This window comes from Myodes glareolus, chromosome 7, assembly GCF_982192425.1.
Source record: "Myodes glareolus chromosome 7, mMyoGla1.1, whole genome shotgun sequence".
NCBI classification, from domain to species: domain Eukaryota; kingdom Metazoa; phylum Chordata; class Mammalia; order Rodentia; family Cricetidae; genus Myodes; species Myodes glareolus.
The window spans coordinates 88,443,810-88,468,934 of record NC_142032.1 but is presented as its reverse complement, the minus strand read 5'-3'; the positions used below and the strand labels follow the sequence as shown (position 1 = coordinate 88,468,934).

General features: G+C 39.0%; 1 protein-coding gene across 8 annotated transcripts in view; it reads right to left on the bottom strand.

Annotated features, from left to right (window-relative positions):
* Sox6 (SRY-box transcription factor 6) overlaps positions 1-25,125 on the bottom strand; it is a 546,519-nt gene that overhangs the window by 481,876 nt on the left and 39,518 nt on the right. Inside the window, exon 1 of one of the 8 annotated variants that reach the window (XM_085692956.2) lies at positions 20,623-20,641. The exons of 6 other annotated variants lie outside the window; for them this stretch is intronic. The gene's annotated coding sequence lies outside the window, so the exon portion shown is untranslated. Of the gene's footprint in view, positions 1-3,434; positions 3,558-20,622; positions 20,642-25,125 lie in introns of those variants that run through there. One more of the 8 variants, XM_085692955.2, reaches the window with a different exon arrangement.

Here is a 25,125-nt window from a genome sequence, read left to right as displayed (position 1 = left end):
CAGATCACAACACAGCCTAACTTACAGCGCTTCAATGTAAGCCATACCAAAGCTCTAGAGCTTCGACTATAAGGGGTGAGGGTGACACCAAGTGCTAGCAAAAGCTGCTGAGAGTAATGAAGAATAAAAAACACTAAAATTCTTCTGAGAAGCTTCAAGTAGTGGGTAACAGTTAAGGCAGAAACTTGGACCTGATCAAAACACGAAGAATAAATGTCTGGGGACAGTCGGCCACCAGTAGGATATCTATACCGCATGTTTTCCCCACAAAGCTCAGGGAACATCACAGTAGAAGGGGCAGAAAGATTGAGATAGTCTCCCAGATGTGACAGGACTGATGCAGCCATGAACTCACAGAAAATGTGCGGATCTAGAAAAGACCTGCACAAGATCAAGTCAGCCAACACTCCTGCATGAAAAGGACAAGGATTCATGGGAAGCTGAGAGCTTCTAGGGGAGCAAGGGTCAGTTTAGAAGTGCAGTCCCTGGAAGGTCAATCTTGTTTCAGAAAATAGACACACATACACAGCACAGCACAGCACAACACAAACTGGACTCGGTGTGTGGTACTTTTTTAAATTATATGGAGTTGGAAGCCATGTAACACAAGCGAGTCATCCTCTACTGCCTTCTAGATTTGCTCTGACTCTTAATTCCTTCTGAAGACACAAATCTGACTTTCCAGTCTGGTCTTTGTTGTTTGTTCTTGCTTAAGGATAGAATTCTGCTATATTTTGTTTTTATTATTTTTCCTTATAGTATCCATAATTCCTTTTGATTTGGGGTCACAACACAAAAGTCCCTAAAGTAATTGCCTATTCTATGTAAAAAGTCAAAGTTAAGTATTATTGCTCAGGTCTTAAATAGGAAGGGAACTAGAAAAACTCAAATAACAAAAAAATCTTTTTGACAAAAGTGAAAATTATTCCCTATTTTCTTTATATTCAACTATATTTAAAACTTTTGTATATTAGACATTATTATTTTTAAGACTTTTTATTATTACTATATATCAACTGTATATAATAATGGGTTTAATTGTGATACTTAGCCATTCTTTATTGATGTGTACCACCTGAAGAACTTAAAATAGGCTTTTTTTATCTATTGAAAAAGGAGATGTATCTGTATATTTAGGCTAACCTAGAAGGGGAAAATCTCATGGGACTTCATCCCTAGTTAAAAAACTACAGAAAATTAATGACTGCTGAGAGAGGGAGGATTAGTCTTCCTCAGAGATGAGCCCCTAATTGGTTCTCCAATACAAAGTGGTCAGTCATGAAATCATGTACTTAAGCGCAACACTAAATGAACTCAGCAAGTTGTGTATCTATCTCTCTCTCCGTCTGTGTGTGTGTGTGTGTGCGCGCGCGTGTGCGCGCACGCGCGTATGCGCACATGTGCTTAACAATGATAATCAAAGAAAAGAGGCCATGAATTTGAGGAGTAAGGAGGAATCACATAAGGATTAGGGACATGGGAGAGATTGGACAAGAGGATATGGGAGGGTTTGAAAGAGAAAAGGGAGTGGAGCAATTATATAATTACATTTTAATTTAAATTTTAAAACTTTAGACACTAGGCTGGGACTACAGACTCAGGGTAGAGCATTGCTCAACCTTTATCAGAGAAGCTGCTTTTTCCATTAGACAGCAGTTTAATCAAGGCCCACAGTAAACCATGTGAGACAGTGAGAGACCCTCAGCACGAAGCCCCAAATGGAATGTTTGTAGCAAACACATCCCCTCAAGACTCTGGGATCTTTGTGGAAGAGAAGATGGAAAGACTTTAAGAGCCAAAGGTGGTGGGTAACTCCAAGGGAACAGAATTATAGACACAACAGGACTGGTGCACACATGAACTCACAGCCTCTAACAGCATGCACAGGACCTTGACGGATTCAGACTAGCCAAGATCCCAGCACTGAGAAGGGAAAGTGGATACTGTTTGCCATGGGTCCTGCTAGTAAAGGAAAAGCAGTGTTCTCCAGTGAGGTGTCACTGGGCATGGCAATCACACTCCAGGCAGACCCAGACTCAGGACTAGCTAGCCAACACAAAATGGATTCCATATTTTTGTGTGTTTTTATTTTGGTATTTTTTAGTCTTGTTGTGGTTTTTTAAGTTAGTTTGGTTTGCTTTTTTGTTTGGTGATTTCAGTTGGAGTTTTATTTTTAAAAAGAAATAACATGAAGTTGTGTTGGTAGGGAGGTGGGAGTCTGCTGGGGAAGTTGGGGGAGAAGAAAGAATATGATCAAAATATATTGTATAAAAATTAATTTAAAATGAAATAAAAAGTTTACATTAAAATGTTAAGTAAATAAATAACCTTTTAAGTCACTGGTCTTGGAATAGATCTCTAAACACCGTTCTCTTAACACTGCTCATTCTCTGTGTCTATTTACTCCTAAATCTGGAAGTGAGGCAGGGTGGTACGTATCTCCATTCTGAGCATTCAGGAATTAGATGCAGAAAGATTCTCAGTTTGAGGCTAGCCTGGCTACCATTGTCAAAAAAGAAGGAAACAAAGAGGAAGAGACTGAAGAGGGGAAGAAGGAAGCAGGAAGAAAGTGGTGTAGCAGGCCCTTCTGTCTTTGTGTTGCTTTCATTGGTTAATAAAGAAACTACTTTGGGTCTCTGATAGGGCAGAACTTAGGTAGGTGGAGAAGACAGAACTGAATGCTGGGAGGAAGAAAGCAGAGTCAGAGAGCCGCCACAGAGCCGCCAGAGTCAGACATGCTGAATCTTTTCCAGTAAGCCACTGCCACGTGGCAATATACAAATAGAAATGGGTCAAGTCAAGATGTGAGAGTTAGCCAATAAGAGGCTGGAGCAAATGGGCCAAGCAGTGTTTTAAATTAATACAATTTCTGTGTGGTTATTTTGGCTGAAAGCTAGCCAGGCAGGCAGGGACAAACAAGCAGCCCCTCTCTACAACAAGAGAGATGGAAGGAAGGAAAGAAAGAAGGCAGGAAGAAGAAGGGAGACACATAAGCAACTGGTTCACAAACATGCCACTTTACACTTATCTGCCCTGGGCCCTACATCCAATGCTCTAAAATCATAGGACTTTGCTCAGTTCTATAATAATATTTTTATTAATTAAATTTGTTCTTTGACAGTTTAATACATATACATAAAATATATTCTGGCTGCTCTCAGTCCCCACTCTCTCACCTGCTTCTCTCCATTTGCAGGTCTCTTCCCATGTTTATGTCTTTATATAATAAATGCTCAATCCTGGTGACCAACATGCAGTTATATCTAATAGTAATCTAACTTACTTAATTAACCAAATTAAACTACCTAATCCTACTTAGACTAGGTTACTATATCATGCTATAAAATCTTGTTGAAAAAGCATATGCCTCAGAAACTGGAGGAAACTGCTCCATGGAAACACACTGAGAAGGCTGGCTGTAGTGGAACACTTACCACACATGCATGACACCTCAGTTTGGCCCCCAGTACTGCCGGGGAAAACAGACCTAGAGCTCTTTCTGCTTCCTGGGCACTGAGAGGTGAGCAGCTGTGCTCTACTCACATTTCCTGTGATCATGCTTTGCCTCATCACCCCTGACCTGTGAAAGCATGAGCCAAAATCAATTGTTTATCCCTAAGTTGATTTTATATGATACCTTATCATACTAGCAGAACACTCACTAATACAGTCACTCTGGAGGCATGCCAGACTTTAAGCACACTACAGTTTCAATGACTTTAGAATCAATCAAATCCTTTGATATTTCTCTAGTTCAAAAAGGTGAAACTTTCCAAACATTTCCTACAAAGGCTCTCAAGAAAGAAGAAATAGAGACTAGAGAAGGATGCTTGCCTACCATGCCTGAAACCCTAGAGTCTGATCCCCATATATATAGGTATATATATATATATATATATATATATATATATATATATATATATATACACCTAGGATATATATATACCTAGGATATAAATAGGATATATATATCCTAGGTATAATATTGATATAAACACAAAATAAAATGTAGTGTCAGTGTGAATTTCTGGTCTCACTGATATAATGACAAGATTTACAATAGTCCAAACAACACACTAGAGCTCCAGACACTGGGCACTCAAAGCTATGGCGTGAACTGCAGAGTTACAGACACTGGGTATGAATGGCAAAGATTCTATGACTTACAAAGTTTAATGTTCCTTCACAGGTGAGGTATTCTGTGCATTCCATGGAGGAACACTTCAATTTAAATTAAACTTTTTGCTATTTGGTGATTACTGGGAAGAGAAAAGCATGTGGCATCATGTTCAGCATAATACAAGTAGAATATGAATTTCTGATAGAAATATTTTCAAGAAAATGAAATCACTGAATTAAATTTTCATTTAATATTGATGCCCTGTATCATCAAAAAATACTTAGACACAAAATTACAGATTGGCATCTGTTTAAAACATAATACTTAGCATACTGATTATATTCATTCAGGAAAAAAAATCACAAAAATTTCCAACATAAATCAAGAGTATATAACACCACTATCTTGTGATAGAAACATAATATTTAAACATAAGTGAACATATCTTTAATATTTTGTGAATAATTTCATCTATGAGGCTGAGTGAGATGACTGGTGGCTGAAAACTGCTTATCCCCTAAAGATCAGCTATGATGGAGAGAATTAATACAAGGCTCCGTGAAGAGGACTGACCCTTAAGAAAATCTGCATCTTTAGGTTGTTAAGATTTGTACTTTAGATCTGAGGAAAGAGCTTGCTGCATGAGCTGCAGCCCTGGGTTCAGATCCCACAGCTGCAGAAGCCCAGGAAAAGCAGCAGGCACTGGGACCTGCACTGGGCAGAGCACTGCAGCAGGGGAACAAGTAGATCACAGGTTTGGTGGCCACCAAGTCTGGCTACAACGAGGGATCTTGTCTCAAAAATAAGGTGGAGAGCAAAAGAAAAAGACATCCAGCCTTGACCTCCGCCTTCTCAAGTGTACGCATGCACACACACACACACACACACACACACACACACACACACACACACCATACTCTAAAATTTTAATTCTGAAGAAATTGAAGATGAAAAACACATTTGAAAGCCACCTATTGATTGTTCCTTGCCACTCCTTTTTTTGCAGCAGTAAACAATTGTTATTCTTTTTTGTACTTAAGTAAAGATGTTTAAAATGAGGAGTTTTGACGAGAGTGGTATATATTCCTTTGTTGAAAACATGAAATTCTGTCTTAAATGTATAAACAGCATTTCAAACTTTTTATCTTATCTTATTACAGTATAAGAAAACTTCCAATATTGCAAGGAAATTATTTATATGCTAAAATAATCACATTTGCCATTTGATAACAAATTTGTTTCAAATATCACTTTAAAAACAAATATAATTCTTTCCACATATTCATTTATATTCATTATAATGTCTGACCCCAGCATTGCATGAGTCAAGCACATATTTTTGTCCTGCCTGCCTTTACATAGCTTGCCTACCTGTACATGACAGTAGTACACTATTAGATACTATCAAGAACATATGCAGATTCAAAGAAACACACACTGAACTTTAAAGTTCATCACTTCAGGACCAATAATCAGTCATCTAAAAATAATCCTGTGCCTGCCATATAACATCTTCAACATGACACTAAATACGCCTAATAAGATGTAACAGAAGCAAATGAGTCTAAGAAATACAGTATCTCACTCATCTTTTCTTCTGCAGCTTGCGTAACATTGGTTTGTGATGCAGAAATCCTCACAGAGATGCCTAGAAAATTCTCAGAAGATGAGATCTTGGGCCTTTACATCACAGAACTATGAATAATTTTTAAAAACAGGAGTCTTGGGACCCACAAAGAAGCAAAGTTATAGATTGCATTAGGTTTTCTCAATGCTCTAAAGACACAATCCCATGAGATCACTTTTCCAGTCAAGCTGGACTGGTGTTTCTTTTAGAATTCTGGTCTATCTATAAAATAAATTTGAAATGGATGACCTCCAAGATTCTTTCAACTCTAAAATAATGCTGTTCTCTAGACTGTAGAGTATAAGAAATCCCCAGTTGGAAATGGATTAGTCCCAGAGTTCTTAACATTTGAAATGCTGCACCTTCACATAGAAGCATCAATGCTCAGCAGCAGCCAGAATCCTATGCCAGTCCATTCGTAACATGGTGGCGCACTGGACTGTAATCCCATTTCTATGAAAAAATCAGAGCAGGGTTATGCCCAGGAGACTGATACAGGTGTGTCATACTTTGACGCCAGTCTGAGCAACAGAGAGTTCAAGACCAACCTGAGTTATAGAGTAGGAGACCCTGTTTCAAAAAGAGAAAAGCGGAGAATAGAGATGAAGGGAAAGAGATCTGAAGAAACAGTCTACCTACAATTCAAACTGAAAGGAGGGAAGGAAGTAAAAGAACAAAGGAGCGGAGAAGGAAAGAAGAGAGAAGGGAGGAGGGGAGGGAAAGGATTGGAGAAGAAAGGATTGGAGAGGAGAGGAGGGGAGGGGGAGGGGAGGGGAGGGGAGGAGAGGAGAGGGGAGGGGAGGGGAGGGGAGGGGAGGGGAGGGGAGGGGAGGAGAGGAGAGGAGAGGAGAGGAGAGGAGAGGAGAGGAGAGGAGAGGAGAGGAGAGGAGAGGAGAGGAGAGGAGAGGAGAGGAGAGGAGAGGAGAGGCTTAACTGAAATCCACCTGGGAATTCCCAGAATAAACTGTGCTCGCTCCTGACCCTCACATGTGTACAATCCTTATAAAAAAAAAAAAAAACCATGACCTTTCATCCTACAGGCAGAGCCTTCACCAGCTACAGACAAAGCAAGCACTAGTAATCATGTAATTACCAGAGAGTGAGGTTTCCACAGAAGCCTTAGGCTGATAGTGCTCGGTGAGGAACCATCTTTACCTAAGCCTAAGTGGAGATGTGCTCATGTTTTTATTACACGGAGCTTCATGATGATGGAATCTTACCCTGTATGTTCAAAGGTACCTTAGTTGTGGGTTGTTGTTTTTTAATTTTGGAACACCGATATTGACTCACTGAAATGATAAGAATCTCTCTAAGAATCAATATACTTTTTTAAAATGAAGAAAGGAAGAAAGGAAGGAAGGAAGGAAAGAAGGACAGGAAGGAAGGAAGGAAGGAAGGAAGAAAGAAAGAAAGAAAGAAAGAAAGAAAGAAAGAAAGAAAGAAAGAAAGAAAGAAAGAAAGAAGGAAGAAAGAAAGAAAGAAAGAAAGAAAGAAAGAAAGAAAGAAAGAAAGAAGAAAAATTTGTAAACTAGTGAAAATGTGTAAAGGTAATGGTATTTTTAATATGCATCATTGATATAATTTTTTAATATATATTTTATTTTGGGAGTGTATGTATGTGTGTTTGAGTATATGTATCGCTCCCGATTGTGCAGAAGCCTAAGGAAATCAAAATAGATGTAGGATCCCCTGAAAGTGGAGTTACAGAGAGTAGTGAGCCACCATGTGATGCTGGGAACCAAACCTGTTACAGGGACAAAAACTGCTCTTAACTGTCAAGCCTTCTCTCCGGCCCAGACCGATATCATTCTTCAGCTGACAAACTACTTTCCACAAAACTCCAGAGCATAAAGGTCCAAATGATAAATCTGCTTATATTTCCTTTGAAAGGATGATCAATAATTTCTAAATTTAGTCCTAAATGATAACTTTAGTTTTCCATAAAAGCAGCAGTAGAGAATGAGTAAAGTCCAGGCACTGCTCATCAAGACTTTGTAGCTGTAAAAGCTGCCCCGTTCGGACTTAAGAAGTCATTTATCTCACCTGGCAGGGGGAGAGTATGCACACTCACAACCAAGGAGCGAGTCTCCCTGAGCAAAGATGCTGAGAGCCAACCAGCTGTTAATACCGTCCTTTCTCAAAATATTTGCTTAGGTAAGTTTGGCTTTTTTACTTTTGTACAGGGCTTGGGCAACATTTATCTCAGCTTCTGGGACTTAAATATGTAAGCATTACTTTCCATCTTTCCAACATGTTCCTCTCCAGCTTACCCTCACGTGAGGTGACCGTCATCAATTGTGAAGGCACAACAGGTGGGTCATATCAGAGGTCACACCAGTTTTGTTCGCCGGCCCAGACATGAGGTTTTCATCATCCTCAATAGAAACAGAGGCTAGCAATAAAATTCTGTCACTGAACTAACATCTCTCTCCATTCATTCAGATGCAATAACTCACAGTAGAACATCCCAAGTTCTGCTGCTAGCTATCAGGACATGTTTATTTTGTAGCGTTAGTAATTTTTTTAAGTATAAATCTGATAACCTTTCCTGAAGAAGTAGAAAAAATATTATAAATTTATATGAAATTGCCAAGGACCCTGAGTAACCAAGACAATCTTGAAAAGTGTCTGCACTAGAACACTTCTTAATCTCCAAATTTACCAGAAAGGCATAGTAAACAAATTTGGTGCTGGTCTAAGAATGAATAAACAAATGGAACAGAAGAAAGAACTCAGAAGCAAGTCTAGGCAGCCACACGTGGATGAGGCCCAAGGCATTAAATGAGTAAAAAGTGGTCTATTTAATAAAATGTAAGAAAACTGGAAATATACATGCAAATCCTCACTTCACACCATGTGCAGGAAAAATTACTGCAAAATATATCAAAGTCTTAAACCTATGAACTACAGCACAGAGTCCTTGGGTGAAAGCCCAGGGGTATATCTTAACAATCTTGGATCTGGCAGTTATTTCTTAGCTGTAACACCAAAGGGGCTGGTGAGAGAGCTCAGCAGTGAAATGTTCACCATACAAGCCTGCTGATCTGAACTCAGTTCCTAGAACCCAAGTAAGGTGGAAGCAGAGAACTGACACAAAATTTAAAAATAACACAAAAATTAAAAATAACACCCAAAAAAATAAGTAATTGAAGAAAATAGATGAATTCTATTTTTTCAAATTTTAGAATACTTTTTAAAATGTGTTATTATTTTTTTAATTACATGTCTGTGTAGGTATGTGCCCATGAGTGCAGATGCTCAAAGAAGTTGGAAGCCTTGGGTCTCTTGGTCCTAGAGTTATGAATAGCTGTGAAACACTAGACATGGATACTGGGAATTAAACTCCGGTCCTCTGCAAGAATGATAAGTGCCCTTGTGTTCTCTCTCTGTAAGAGTGATAAAAGCCATCTAGCATCCAAATTGTGGAACTTTTATGTATCAAATGACACTACTGAACTTGGAAAAATCCCACAGGATATAGAAAATCTTAGTAAAACACAGTACTAGTGAATATCTAATATCCCAAATACAAATGAGCTCTTCACAGTTCAACACTAAAATACTTTAACTGAAGCTACTGCAGGCTCAGTCATTTCCCAAAGTAAATATACAAATAGCCAAGAAGCACATGAAGAGATGTTTCACAGCACTGTCCACTAGGAACATATAAATCTGAACCACAACGAGGTACTACTGAGTACCCACTATGGGGAAATTGAAAGCTTCTGGGCATTGCTTGTGGGAATCTTAAAAACACATCCACTGTGGAAAACAATTTCACACTTCTCCAAAAAGTTAAACATAAAATCACCAGATCCTGCAAATCAAAAACAGGTGCTTGGAAAAATTTCCATGTGACACCCATCACAACTGTATTCACAGCAGCCAAAAGGCAGTCCCAGCCCATTTCTATCAACAGCAGACTGGACAACCAAACTGAGGTACTGCTGTACAGTAGAACACTATTCACCCATAAAAATAAGATGGTACAATATGGATGAGCAGAGGAGACACACAAAAAGGTAGCTAGAAACAAAAGAGGTACATTTTCATGGTGCCATTCATATAATGTATTCAAAATGGGCAAGTGCAGAGGAGCGACAGGTTTGGTTATGGCTTTTGAGGAGCAGAAATCTCCTTCCTTTTTTGGCATAGTAACTTTGCATTCTATGAGCTTGCTAAAGTCATTTAAAGATTGTAAGAACTGGCAGGTTCTCTCTCTCTCTCTCTCTCTCTCTCTCTCTCTCTCTCTCTCTCTCTCTCTCTCTCTACCTTCTTACCAGTCCTCTACCTTCTTCTTGGGACAAGGTCTCTCATTAAACCTAATGCTCACTGAGACAGTTAGGGATCCTCCGTGTTCCCAGCCCTCCAGTGCTGAGCTTACAGATGTGGACTGCCACATCCAACTTTTTGCATGGGTGCTAGGGATTCAAACTCAGGGTCTCAAACTGTATGATAAGTACTTTATTGACTGAGTCATCTCTCCATCCCAGAAAACTCCACTTTTATTGGGCAGTTCTTCTATCTTGGCAAGGTAGGAAATATTGTGCTAAATGGGAACCCAGAACTTGCCTCTAAAAGAAATAGTGAGTCAGTTTTACTAGGTCTTTTTAATACAAAAAAGTATGATCATGTTGATAATGTACATGTAAATAATTTTACTATTAATTTCAAATGTGAATTAGATGTTATAGAAGAAAATAAAAACAAAAACTTTCACTACTTTGAACTTATCTTTTACCTTTTGTGATGCTGAAATTTTGACTAGCACTTAATTCTTTGACTTATGACCCTTAAAACATTTTATTATATTTATTTATTTATCCATGTATTTCAGAGGGATATGCGTATGCCAAAGCACTCTTACAAAGATCACAGAACAACTTGCAAGAGTCATTCCTCTCCTTTCTTATGTGGGTCCTGGGGATGGAACTCAAGGAGTTGGGCTTGGCAGCAGACACCTCTACAAATTGATCCATCTCACTGGCTCTGATATATGACTTTTTAAAAAGTGAGCAATCAGAAAGATCATCAAAATTTGAGCTGTGCATTCTTATTAAAATTACTTTTTAAAGATGGCTATAAATGAGGAAAAGTTAGCTGTTTGTCAGAAAAGCAGACATTTGGTGTGAAGTGCAAATGTATATTGCCAGGTGTTTCCTGCATCTTTGGGAGTTCCGACTTTTAAAATACCAAGACTCCAGTTTGTTATCAGATTGGAAGCTCTGGGGGCACAGATGACAACAATTTGTAGAGCAGGTTGGAGTCTTACACTGTGGCCACCTGTCTAGTGGATATTTAAAACAGTGACTGCAGAGGGAGACAAAGAAAACTCTCCATCTGCAGGAGGAAGTGAGAGAATTGTCCTTTTTAGTAAAGGCCGTTTCCCTCGACTCTGTCTTAAGTTTGGAGAAGAAACTGACTGGTTGTACCTTTCATTGTTTTCTGTTCTCTTATCTCTCTTCATTTTTATAATTTAACTGCAAGATTTATTAGATTATTTTTGTAGATTTCCAGGAAGGACAACAAAAATTATATGAAAAAAACTACTCTACGAATGGGTTTGTGTAGAAGTTTATTCATTTAAAATGAATAGGGTTGTAGTCTACGAATTATAGAAACATAGGAATTGATGACTCCTATATAAATGTTAAGCCTAGTGTTGCATTACTTAGTCAAATGTTGGTTTTGAACAAAAACAGTGCAGATCAGTGAGCACCAGTGGTCCCTATGCGCAGCCCTGCTGGGATTCAGAGCCTCCACCTTCATGGCTGTTGACCTCCAGCTCTTTGCCTCTAATGCAAACACATCTTTAAAAACTACTTATTAATTTTTTCTATCCTAGCACTTGACTTTAAATTTGCTAGTCCACTTTGCTTTTGCTCTATAGTGCCCTCTCTAAACATAACTTTTTGCCTAATAAAATAAGATTGTTTTCAAAGCTCTTAATGGCCACTGACAAATGGCATTAGCCACCTTTGTGCCTCTTTTCATTCATCCAAAGACTGTAAAACCTCTCGGACCATTCCTGAGCTTTCATCTTGTTTTTACTCCAGTTCTATGGCCCCACTTAACACTGTTGGAGCCATGTACTGCCAATGATCTCAACCAGTCAGGTGATACAATCCCAGCTTGGAACTCTACCCATCTACTTTTGACAGACCTTCTCTCTCTCTCTCTCTCTCTCTCTCTCTCTCTCTCTCTCTCTCTCTCGTCAATCTGAAGTTGCCTGTGGTAAATTCAGGTAAACTTAGTTTCGCCAGTGCCGGCCTTGAGCCAGCACCACACTTCCTGGCAGCAGCTGGATAAGCCTGGGGAGATGCTTTGCATGGGCTCAGATAAGGCCATTCCATCCTCTAGATCCCCGGCACATTTATAGCACTTAAGGGATTCATACAAGAAAATATTTGCCCATGGAGGCCCATGGAGGGCCTTTCTCTTCTGTCCAATTTTCCAATTAAATGGCTGTTCCAGAATTTATGGTATCATGTCACTTGAGAAAGGATTCATCTTAAGGTCTTGTTCAGGCTAAGAATGTCCATGCTGGGGCTGGGTGTGGGAGGTGGGTTGGGGGCAGGATAGTGGCAGAGAGTAACAAAAGAGACATCTTGATAGGGGGTGCATTTTGGGGTTAGGAAGAAACCTGGTGCTAGGGAAACCCCCAGGAACCCACAAGGATGGCTCCAACTAAGACTCCTAGCAATAATAGGGAGTGTGCCTAAACTGGCCATTTACTGTAAGGAGATTGATAACTTCCCTAATTCCCATCAGAGATATTCTATTCAGTAACAGACGGAAGTAGAGGCAGAGACCCACAGACAAGCACTGCGCTGAGCTCCCAGAGTCTTGTGGAAGACAGGGAGGAAGGACTGTAAGAGGGGAGTCATGATGGAGGAACCCACAGAGACAGATGGCCTGAGCCCTCCAGAGCTTATGAATGCTGGACCAACAGTTAGGGAGCCTGCATGGGACCGACCTATGCCCTCTCTGTATGTGTGACAACTGTGTAGCTTAGTCTCTTAGTAAGGCTTCTAACAGTAGGATCAGGACCTCTCCCTGGCACTTAGCTAGCTGTTGCCCATGCTGGATTACCACACCCCACTCACAGGGAGGAGCTCAGTCCTGCCTCAACTTGATGTGCCATTGACATGGGATTCCCCTTTGTAGGCTGTGAATGTTTTATTACCATTGGTTAACTAAAAAGTCGCTTTGGCCTATAGCAGGGCATAATATAGATAGGCAGGAAAACTAAACTGATGAAGAAAGAAGGTGATACAAGCAGACATCATGTAGCTGCTGAAAAAGAAATACACCAGAATCTTACTGGTAAACCACAGCCTCATGGTGGTACACAATGAATAGAAATACACCAGAATCTTACTGGTAAACCACAGCCTCGTGGTGGTACACAATGAATAGAAATACACCAGAATCTTACTGGTAAACCACAGCCTCATGGTGATACACAATGAATAGAAATACACCAGAATCTTACTGGTAAACCACAGCCTCATGGTGATACACAATGAATAGAAATACACCAGAATCTTACTGGTAAACCACAGCCTCATGGTGATACACAATGAATAGAAATGAGTTAATTTAAGATGAAAGAGCTAGCTAGAAATAAACTTGAGCTCTCTGTCACACAGTGTTGTGATTGATATAGTGTCTGGGTGATTATTCGAGGCTAGGTAGCCAGGAAACAGGAGCACAATCTCCGTTTACATGCCATGCTTTGTGCAAACCCAAGGAAGGCCTGCCACTTTCTGAATGGAGATGGAGGAGGAGAAGATAGAAAGGGGAAGGGATAGGAGGAGAGGAGGGAGGCAAAACTGGTTGGTATGTAAAATAAATGAAAAATGTTATTTAATATTGGGAGGGAGTTAAAGACAGGGTTTCTCTGTAGCTTTGGGAGCCTGTCCTGGCACTCACTCTGTAGACCAGGCTGGCCTTGAAATCATAGAGATCAGTCTGCTTCTGCCTCCTGAATGTGGGGATTAAAGGCATGGGCCACCACTTCCTACCTATTTAAATAATTTTTAAAAATAAAAAAAATGCCCAAGCTGGTTGTTTCCTTGCAAAGATTGTTTGGTCCAACTGGGAAGTGATGAAGACCTGCACTGTGGAGGTGACAAGAAGGGTGACCAAGTTCTGATCCTGACCTGATAGAGCCATTTTTCCCTCAGATGGAGATAATATCTTCAATTTTTGTGAGATAGGGCCCCTTGTGCTGCCCAAGCATGAAGTACCCATGTCTTATATCTGAATACAACTGTAGTTCTAAAGTCTCACCTCCAACTCAACTCCCTGAGTCTTCTTTGATGTAAACATCAAAGAGAAACAAGCTGATCCAAGTAGAATAGAATTGTTTGTATATATTATTTCCAAAAATACAAAAGAAATTTTATTTTGTACAGTAGAAAAGGACATATCATAACTGGGGAACCTCTCTATTTCAAAAGATGCCTTTCCATTGAATTACTAAGAAATGCATGTATTGAAGAAGAGACATTTCAAATTAAAACAGGACAGGTGGAAGAAGTATTCATGGTGCACATTCAAGAGAAGGTTTGTCAACGATAGCCAATGCAGGACACAAAACACTTAGTTCTCAGCTCTTAATTCTTAACTCCTCATTTGGATAGGAAACGTATTTGGGGATGTAATTAAAGGAACAGGCATGGCAAGGACACCAGATGATATAGAAGTAAACAGTGAAAAATCTGCCACATTGTCCAGTATTGAAGAGTGTAGAGAATGAAAAGAAAGTGGTGATTGAGAAACATTCTCAAAAGATATAAATACAGTTAAAAATATCAGAATAATTTAAAAACATGGGAAATATATGTTCAAATATGAGATCTGGACAATTGCTATAAAATATACAAAAGCATGAGACACAAAGACAGTGCAAAGGTTCTTAAGAAGGCAGATATATCCAGACTGCTGTAACCTTGAGCAGTCTACTCAAGACTATAATCTACACACTTAACAAAGAGTAACAAGACAATTGTTTTGGAGATTCCTGAAAGTGACCCACGACAAGCCAAAGCACTGTACCATCGGAAAGAGTCATGGAATATGATCAAGCAATAGCTGATGTTAAGAACTCAGGAGACAGAAGATAAACTGTGCAGGCAACACCACTGAAAGTCAAACAGAGGATAAAGGCACAGAAAGAAAATGAAAACGCAAAACGTTTGCTCCTCCCAACATGCCCACACTTCAGAGGATAAACTGTTCTGGAAACAAACAATGAAATAGCCTAAAAACATCATGAATGTTCTAAACACTGCTGAATTATACAACTGGAAATTGATTAAATGAACTGATGTTATGTGAATAGTAAAATATTACAACAGATTGTTGAAAAATAATCGGCTTAGGCTTACAAAGAAGCAGAAAAATATGACCTATGGCAAGGAGAAAAATAAGTCAATAGAAACAGACCCAGAAATGAAAAATAACAGATTTAAAGGAAAGTATAGGAAATAGCTATATAAAATGCCAAAGTGCTCAAAAGTACAAACTTGTTTTAAAAATGGAAAATACAAAATGACAAAACTTATAAAGCAAGAAAGAAAATGATAGCAAGAATGGAAGCACATCAGATTGGATTAACAATAGAACTTGATGAGGTAGCAATACAAACTATTCAAGATGAAGCACAGAGAGAAAAGAAGAAAATTAACAGGGCATCAAGCAGTCTAACACACATGGAATCCCAAGAGAAAAGAGGAATCAAATGGAGAATCTAGCCAAAGCTTTAAAAATGTGAAGAAAACTATAAAGTCACAGATCTGGGAACCTCTAGAAAGGCACAAGAAGAATTAACAAACACAATCACTTGAAGAAAACACAAGTACATCATAATCAAGTTACTGCCCAAAAAGGAAAAGAAACGCTTTAGAATTAACCACAAGAAAAGCTAATTAATACATATAACACAATACAGGTAGAGCAATGGAAATTATGACAGCAGGCTTTGCATTAGAAGCTATGTGAGCCCAAAGACCATGACACAACATTAGCATACAAAACAGTGACCAACTTAAAATTCTAAGCTATAGGAAATATCTTTCTAAAACAAGGCAAAACCAAGATTTTTTTCACACAGATAAAAGTTAACAGATTACTCTTTATCAGCAAACCCACACTACATGAAATTTCAAAGTTAAATAAACTGAACACTGTTATCACAAACAGCACCTAGAGCCAGCCACAAATGAAAACAATTGTTCTAAACATCCACAAACTATTGCTGTCACTATTTAGTTCACTTAGCATAACAGAGATTTGGGTCATGTGTGTGTGTGTGTGTGTGTGTGTGTGTGTGTGTGCACCACATGCACCTAAATGCTTTATATAACATTTCTGAAAGTTATAAATGAAGACCTGAAAGGTTACAATGAGACCCCCTGTGCCATAAGTAATCAGAGCCTTTCTCTGGGCTGACATTTGTAAGTCAGGATTTGGTAAATATCACAGGTCTCTGACACAGTTTGAGAACTAGGAAAATTAAAACAGCATTGCATAATACCTATCTTAATGGGAATGAAAATCTCTAATTCTGAGAAACAATACTATATGAGTACATGGACCATTTTCATACAATAGTAATTATTTCATTTCATAATAAATATAATAATTACTAAATATTAGTATTACCAAAAGGATTGAACTCTAAACCTGAAGCCTGCAAATTTATCATTCTCAAAAATATTTTTTCTGTTTATATCTCTCTTCCTAGTGACTAATCTTCCTGATACAACAACACTTCATAACTACCCAGCATCCATCTCATCCTGCTGAGACCCCAGGATCATCCAGCAAAGATTTGAGCCTCGTGTGATCTAGCTCCTAAATGTCCCCTGAAGGCCATATGTTGAACACTGGCAAGGAGATTAGAGCCAGCAAACCTTTAAGAGGTGGGGCCTATTGAAACAAGTTAGGTCAGTAGGGACACACTTTTGGAGGAAGTTTGGGCTGGCTCTTATGCTCAGCTTCCAGCTGCCACAGGGCTAGCAGGTTTGCTTTCCCGAGTACTCTCCTCCTTGATTGTTCTGCTTTGCCACAGACCCAAAGCAATGGGGCCAAGTGACCATGGACCGAACTCTCTAAAACTGTGAACCAAAATAAACATTTTTCATCATAAGTTGCTTCCTTTGGGTATTTTTGTCACAACAACAGAAATCTGACTAATACAAATCCAGGGAAATGAATTAGACTAAAAATAAATTCATAATGACAGGGTAGATGAGTTTCATTTCTGATTATGAACTTCATTATTCAGGTCTTTTACAAGTCTTAAACTCTAACACTATAATCAAAACTTACCTACAAGATGAATAATATATGACTTTCAGTCAGTAGACCAGCAAATAACTTTTGGATTTAAAAAATGTTCATAGGTGTCATCAAAGCTTTCCTTGCAGTGTTATATGTAACTCTCTCGTCTTGTTGTTTCCAACACTAACCACTAGAAAACACACAAGGAAAAGAGTAGAGCAAAGTGCGCCCAACCCTTTGGGATAGGTTTCTTAAACTTCTGCTATTGTCATGCTCAGAGTAAGATGATTTTTCTGCTGTTCTGCAATTAGATGAAAATCACCACAAAGGAGGGCGTAGAACTTAGGACTGTGTCCTCCCTCAGCGCACACGCTGAGACAGACAGTTCAGAAGGCATCATCCCTGCCTTCACATGCATGTTTGATTTTACCCAAGAGGCAGTAACTGGAACAGCTAATTATATATTATCTGGCCCAACTCTTGATAACAATTTCCCTCAAATTACCTAAAACTGTCCTTATCCCTTAACAATCTCACTATACCATAAATGTTGACAATTTCAGAAAACATAAAATAATAATTTCCTGTAAGCTACTAGAATTAAAATGAAATCTTTCAAGAGAGAGGTCAGTCTGAACTCTTCCAATAAGTCCTCCACGCAATGAAAATACAAATGCAGAGGGAGAGGAGAAAAGAAACCTTTGTACCTGCCAAAACTCAGCAGTTAAGCTCTCGCTTAGAAGAACCAGTTGTTCTGCACGTAGCGATATAATGATGGGGGGGGTAATTATAATTAGGTGGCTATTTTGATTTCTCTTGCCATAGTATCTGTATTGAATGTTACTTGATTTGTGCAAAAAAATAAGGTCACTGGCTGCCTAAAATATATACAGGATTTCTCCTATGAGTACTTCATGGAGAAATGTCTAAAAATGGAGACTATCTCCATTTCAATCACATACTAGCCAGTTGGACAATTTGCAAAATTCACAACCAAAAATAAACAGTCAAAAAAAAACAAATAAGCAAATGGAATTTATAGTCTCAATAGCAAAATTCAACAATCTGGAAGAAAAGAACGCTTTAACTTGCACCTTAAAAACTTGACAATACTATGAAAACATACTACAGCTTTCAGTATGTGAATTTAATTTAAATTACCACTAATTAGCTGATCATCTACCAAGATAGCTATAATTATTTCTTTTTTAAATCATTTTTTCCTCAGGTGTGATATGTAATTTAAGCATGTGCTTCTCAAAATATACTGTCATCATTATTATTATATGTAAAGTTTTAAGCACATAAGATTTCTACCAAAAAATTTTGTCCACCAGAATATTAAATCACTTTTAGAAATAAAAATATTATTAAACAGAAGTGCTTTAACCATGTACCTTTGATTACTTGGGTAAAATTGTGAATATATTCATATTTACCAATGATCTAGTGACACTCCAGTAATTTTATATCCAGATGTGTTAAATATAAATAGTTCCCAAGACTCTGATCTAGACAAGCTGATTGAGAAGCTGACATAGCACTTCTGGACTTCTTACATCTCTATTATTTGTGTAATAAAAGCTTTCCTGCATTTGATTCAAAATGAGGATGTACAAGAAATCATAGCTCTCATTTATATTCTATTATCTTCTACCTCATTCATCTAACAAAAGGCCCTTAACTGAACATATAGAAACTGGTCCCTTACTGACAGTTCAAATAGTCAGAATGACTGGGAACATTACTCAGATAATTATGATAATTATCAAAAACTCATTATAGTCTGAAAGCGAGGAAGAAAACAAATCAAAACCACTGATAGCACAGGTCTCCAAATTAACACTGTCAATGAAATGAGGACTGTCACTGCGTGGTAGCTTACTCGTTGTCTCCAAATCACACAATTCTTACACTTTAACTCAAACAAAGTTACTCCACTGGATCTTGTTTGTTTTGTTGTCTGTCTGTTTTGAGACAAGGTCTCATGCTTCCCAGGCTGGCCTCAAACTCATTGCTTAGCTGAGAATGACCTTCAACTCCTGATCCTCCTGCTTCCACTTCCCAAGTGTTGGGATGACAGGCATGTGTGACCATGCCCTACACCACTGTTTGTCATTCCAATATTCAAATGCAATTAAAGCGCAACTTTGTGTAGCTTCTTGTGGACTCCTAACAGTGGGAGCTAGGACTGTCTATGACTCTTTTGCTGGCTTTTGGGACCCTTGCCCAGCCCTAGTACAAAGAAAGGTGTTTGATATGCCCTGTTTTTGATGTCCATAGGAGGCCTGCCCCTGTCTGAGTAGAAATGGGGGAGTAAATAGGGGTGGGAGGAGCCAGAGGGAAGTGGGGGGAGAGGGAGTAGGAAAAGGGAGGGGAAACTACAGTTGGTATGTATAATAAAGGAATGGGTTTTTTGGCGTGCACATTAAAACCTTTCTGTTTAGGAATTATTCCAATACAGTCACAGGATTGCACAGAGAATTGATCTTTAAAACAAATATTTTAACCTATAGTCTCTATAATCTTCTCTTCCTATATTAAAATATTTAATGTTCCAGTCAGATAAAATACCCAGTATAAAGTCATGTAAAATGGTTTTCCTTTCAGCAGATAACATTTTATTCTAATCATAAATCTAGTTTTAAACACATTGATGTAACACTTAAAAGCTGTTCTTTAACTTTATTTTTAATTTAAAAAAAACATGGAAATTTAACTGATAAGATATAGGGTGCAAACAGATTTGATTCTTGTGGGCCAATAATAGCCCTAATAGATCTCAGCTAAGACAAACTGAGGTGATGGTAGGCAGATTCACAGCAAAAATCCTGGCTTTACTCTCTGCTTGTCCGTCATGTTTACACACTAGGACCTGACTGTCACGTCTGATCTTCCGTTTTCAGTGTCAAGTGAATGCGCTCCCCGTGTGGTGCTTCTCTTTACCATGTTAGATGCCTTGGTCAGAACTGGTGAATGCATCTGTCTTTTACATATAATTTCAAATCTCCATCCCTTATGTACTGTAAAATGTTACTGAAAATGTCAAAGTGCCCTAAATATAATTAGCTTATGTGTGCCCATGTGGAGTGTGAGGACAGGACAAGCAGGGCTAGGAAATTTTCAACAGGGCATATGAAATGCATGTGAACGATTTCTTAACCCTCATTCCTCTCCATTTTAACTCTATAACTTTTCTGTCTACTTTATAGCCTAAATCTCCTCTATAAATGTATTCCTCAGTAAACCCATTTCATATCCAAATCCCTTCTCAACTACACATTACCCCTGGAATTTTCTTGCTAGTTCCACCTAACAATTCCCACTGTAAAGCTATTGTTTAACTAACAGAGATCTGGCAATCTCCACGTGGAAGTTAATAATGTAAACAAAATTCCATCCCCCTCATCGTTCTGTAATTGCCCTTTGCTTACACATATGATCTTTTTAGGTGAGTAACACAAATACCCTCATTTCTCACCTGAAAGCTTGCCTTCATAATTCCAAACAATAACATTGGCAACAGCCTTATTTATTAGCTATAAGCAATAATACCAGTAATATTCTCATAATTAGCTCTTACAAGGCCATGGGAGTCTTTCCTGTCTCATGTGGCACAAGAATTGCCCCTTTTCAGACCAAAGTATCATCATTGTGTTTGAGGTAACAAAGAGACCCCACTGCCCTTTTGTTACAGAGCTACATCACAATGACTTACAAAGGCCAGCTTGGTGACAAGATGAGCTCCATCAGCTAAAGACCCCTGCACATTTCATATGCTGGATCTGCCCTTAACTACTCAAAGCACAATTCCAAAAATCAGCCAACATCTTAAATACTTTTCTACAGCAGTTTTCTAATTATCGAGAACGTGTGAGTCCTCTTCACTTCACCAGATGTTTGGAGAAGAAGTTAAGTTAATGACCTCAGGAACTGAAGAAGCATCTAGAAGACTTCCCCTCAGGTTGTGGAGTACAGCACAGAAAGCTCTATAAACTAACACTGCTGGCAAAAAGAAAGAGAGAGAGAAAGAAAGAAAGAAAGGAAGGAAGGAAGGAAGGAAGGAAGGAAGGAAGGAAGAAAGGAAGGAAGGAAGGAAGGAAAAGATATCAAGTAGTTTATTCTCAGCTCTCCACCCCTACCCTCATAACCAACTGTCCTAGCTTTTCCCTGAAAAGTTGTTTTCTAGCACATGAAAATGTTTTGATCTTTTATCTGCTCAACACTCTCCAGAAAGACATCAAGCCTCTTTACCCTATCTTCAAGAGATTCAGGAATTGCTCTCATGCCTTTCAAATCCCACTGAGCAGAAAGGATCGCTTTCTTTAATGACGTTGTTCACTGGGGATTCTAAGCCTTACTCCTCAGCTAGGAATTTCTCACATGTCGCATTGGGAATTTTTGTTCACAGCAGAAGCCAGATTTCCAACCTTGTAGGGGTGAAGGGCTGCACTGTGGCCAACTGAAAAGGCAAGGCCTTTGCATTTCAGCCATGATAATACAAAGATTTAAGTCCAGGAACTGATCGAAGGTGTTGTAAAAGCTAACCCTGTAAGCAACTAAGACTGTAGCAATGTATGCCCTCTCCTGTTTAACACTAAGAGTTCTCAGCTAAATAGCAGCCTTTCTTTCCGAAGGGAAAACAAAGCCTTCTCACAGTGCTGGCATTTGTGATACATCTGTAAAAAGTGGCTTTTTTAGCATCAGAAAGCGTTTTAATTGTAGTAAACTGAACAATGCTGAAATTGTTTGAAGAGGAGATTAAATTTAATGAAATTCACAAACAACCCCTTTTAGGAAGTAACAACAATTTTTGAACATTAAAGAGGAGCTCATTATATCAAGACAGCTCCACTGTGAAAAGCGGTCTGACTTCAATCACTGCATATCCACATGTTAATGAACTTCTGTGTAAAAGCAGGCACTGAGAGGAAAGTAATAGGAACACAGGCTCCATGCATGTTTGCAAGAGGAAAATCTCCTTTAATCAATAAAAACCCTCCTCATATGCACCTCAATACTATCTGAGACTCTTTCAAAGGACACAAAAGGAAGATGCTGCTTGAAAGTTGCCTTAAGACATTACACAGCTTGCTCTTTCTTCAGGGTTCACATGTTGTCAGCAACCTGGCTCCAAAGACTTTCAAGTTCCAACAGATGCAGCCTATACAGACTTCATTGCCATCATTTCATTGCTGCCCCTGATCAAACAGACAAATCTGAAACTGAAGAATGAGGGGCAACCAGTGACCTTTGATTAGGGCCTTGAGCCTCCATTGTAATAAAACGCCTCATTTCTAGCTCTCTGGGACCAACAAGGAAGCATGTTACTGACTGAAGGGATGTTGTCACAAGCAGGCTTACACCCTCACAAAGATTTCCATCATTAACCGTTAAAAATTTCATTTGCAGCAAGTGGCACCAGGTGTTTTTAAAATAACAAAAACAGAGAAAGTAGTTTTCTACCTTGCAAATAAACGGACCATTTTACCCCCAGCTCTCGTCTATTTGTTACTGACTTCCAGGCTTTAGCAACTGCGTTGTGCTGATCTTGTTGCTATTACTTAGCGTCTAAAGAATGCTGGTAATATTTCCTTTTGAGCCTCTGACTTTCCTAGGCTATTCATGACCAATCATATACATGCATATAAAGTTTATTTTAATCAAAGCAAAGTTTTGAATTTTAAGTTTATTTTGCCTCATCTTTACAATGTTCTCTGCCAAAAAAAAGGGAGGGAGGCTTTTCAGACTACAGCCATAGTTAGATATTAGGCTCCCCTTAAGAGCAACTGCTGAAGAGAGTAAAAACCAAGTTCAATTATGATTTAGGTACTCGGTGTATACACGGCGGGGGGGGCGGATTTCAAACAAATCCATCATAAATATGTTAGAATGACACAAAGAAGCTGTTAAAGTGAGTTAAGATGAAAAGCTAGGATGAGTAAGCTCTGCGGCTCTGCAGCACACACACCGCATAGACACTTCAACACACCACAACATTAAAACACCCTAGGTCTAGCTGGGTACTGATGCACGCCTTTGATCCTAGCAGTCAGAAGGCAGAGGCAGGCAGATCTCTGTCAGTCTGAGACCAGCCTGGTCTACAGACTGAGCTATAGGACACACTGCAGTACATAGAAAACCCCTGTCTCAAAACAAACAAACAAAACCAAAAAATCGTTCCAATACCTACTCTAACCTTCAAGCTTCATATGCAATGGCCCGTGTTGTCCTCTTTCAGTGAGCCCTAAACATAGCACGTTCTCGGCATTACACAAATATACATTATTGATATATGAATGTGTTCTATAGATATGCATGTATTGTGTGTATTCATGTAAAATATATACAAATTGGAATGTAATAATTAGAAAAGTGGTCTATCTATTGAAGCTGGAAGAAGGAAATAAATAGAGAGAAGAAGAAGAGAGAAAGGAAAGGGAGGAAAAATCAGAAGAAGGAAGGACGGGGGGACGGAGGGTCTGCTGCATCATTCTGTCTGGTCAGCAATTGTGCCACGCCACCCACCTGATGGCATCATTCTACTGTTTTGGATACCACTTTTCCCAGTAATCTAAATTCTTCCTGTCAACACCTAGGGCCGTAATGCTTTGTCTAAGATAAACAAAGACACCAAACTGAGACAAATCCTGAGAAATGAATACAAGGACTTGGCCTATGGTAATATAAAACATACAACTTCTATCAGTTGCCAAGTCGACTGAGTCAAAAAACTAAAGCTCATGAGGGCCAAGTCCTTGACGATACACTTCTGTATCTCAGCACTAGAATAACAAGCACGTAACAAAAATTTGTTTTAAAATATATGTTGTCAGAGGCTAGAGAGATGGTTCAGTGGTTAAGGACACTATTGCGCTCTTTCGCACTCTCTCTCTCTCTCTCTCTCTCTCTCTCTCTCTCTTTCTCTCTCTCTCTCTCTGAAGACCAGAGCAGAGTTCCCAGCACCCACACAAAATGACTCACCGATAACCTCTGTCTCCAAAAGATCCCTTACTCTCTTCTGGCCTCCATAGGCATCTGCACATACATGTGCATATACACAATATACAACACACATATAAATAAAAATAAATCTTAAAGTAATAAAAATGTTGAAAATTTTTCATACTGTCAACATGAGCATTTTCTAATCCAGGGCAGTAGTTCCTAAGACTTGGTCATGGAATCCTTCCAGGAGCCTTCAAGATAAAATTTTTGCATATTAACGATAAGATGCTATTTCCCATTTTCACTCTTTTCTCTGTCCCCACAGATAGCTTAATGACATTATTCCTCTAGAGATAACTATGCTCTTACATTGTACATATCTAGATTAGGGATTCCGAGAAGAGGGAGTAGCATTCTTTTTCATTTTCTCTCCTCTATATACAACTAAAATAAACATAAGGAGACAACAACAGAAAGATAAAGCAACAAGAAAAGTTACAACACTATTGTGACTTCCCTACGCTTCCTTTCAGCTTCATCTTTCCCCTTGAACTGAAAACACAAACAGCCTAGGAACACCAACAGACATGGGCAAAATGTCCCAAGAGCAAGAAATCTGCTCTCTCTGGCCTAAGGACCAGGAAACTCACATCTTTGGGCAAGACAACCCATTCCACAATAACCACTCTGACTTCAAGTAGACACTGGAGGGAAAAAAGACTTGTGATCCCCTCCCAAATGATTCAAACAAAAGCCAGATGGGAACTAGAATCCCACTCTCTCGTGGTTATAAATGAGGCTCCCAATACCCACCCTCCAAGAAGTGTCAAAAAAAAAAAAAAGGTCAGACAGAGACCTGCCTGTCAGTAACAGCCTCTCTGACTGAGTTTATCCCAGGCCTGGGTATCCTCCCACTCCCACTAAAGATATCAGAGAGCACTACTGCCCATTGTTTTTTCAAAGGCCATTTCCACTGTCAGTGAGGAGGACCATTCTGGGAGTCAGAACGTTTCACTTAACAATAACAAGGATCCTGTCTCAAGATAGGCACATGAACTATTGAATCCATCTAGCAGTAGAGAGTAGCAACCTTCTTCCCTGCTACAAAGAGATCTGGCTAACACAGAATGTTTTTTAT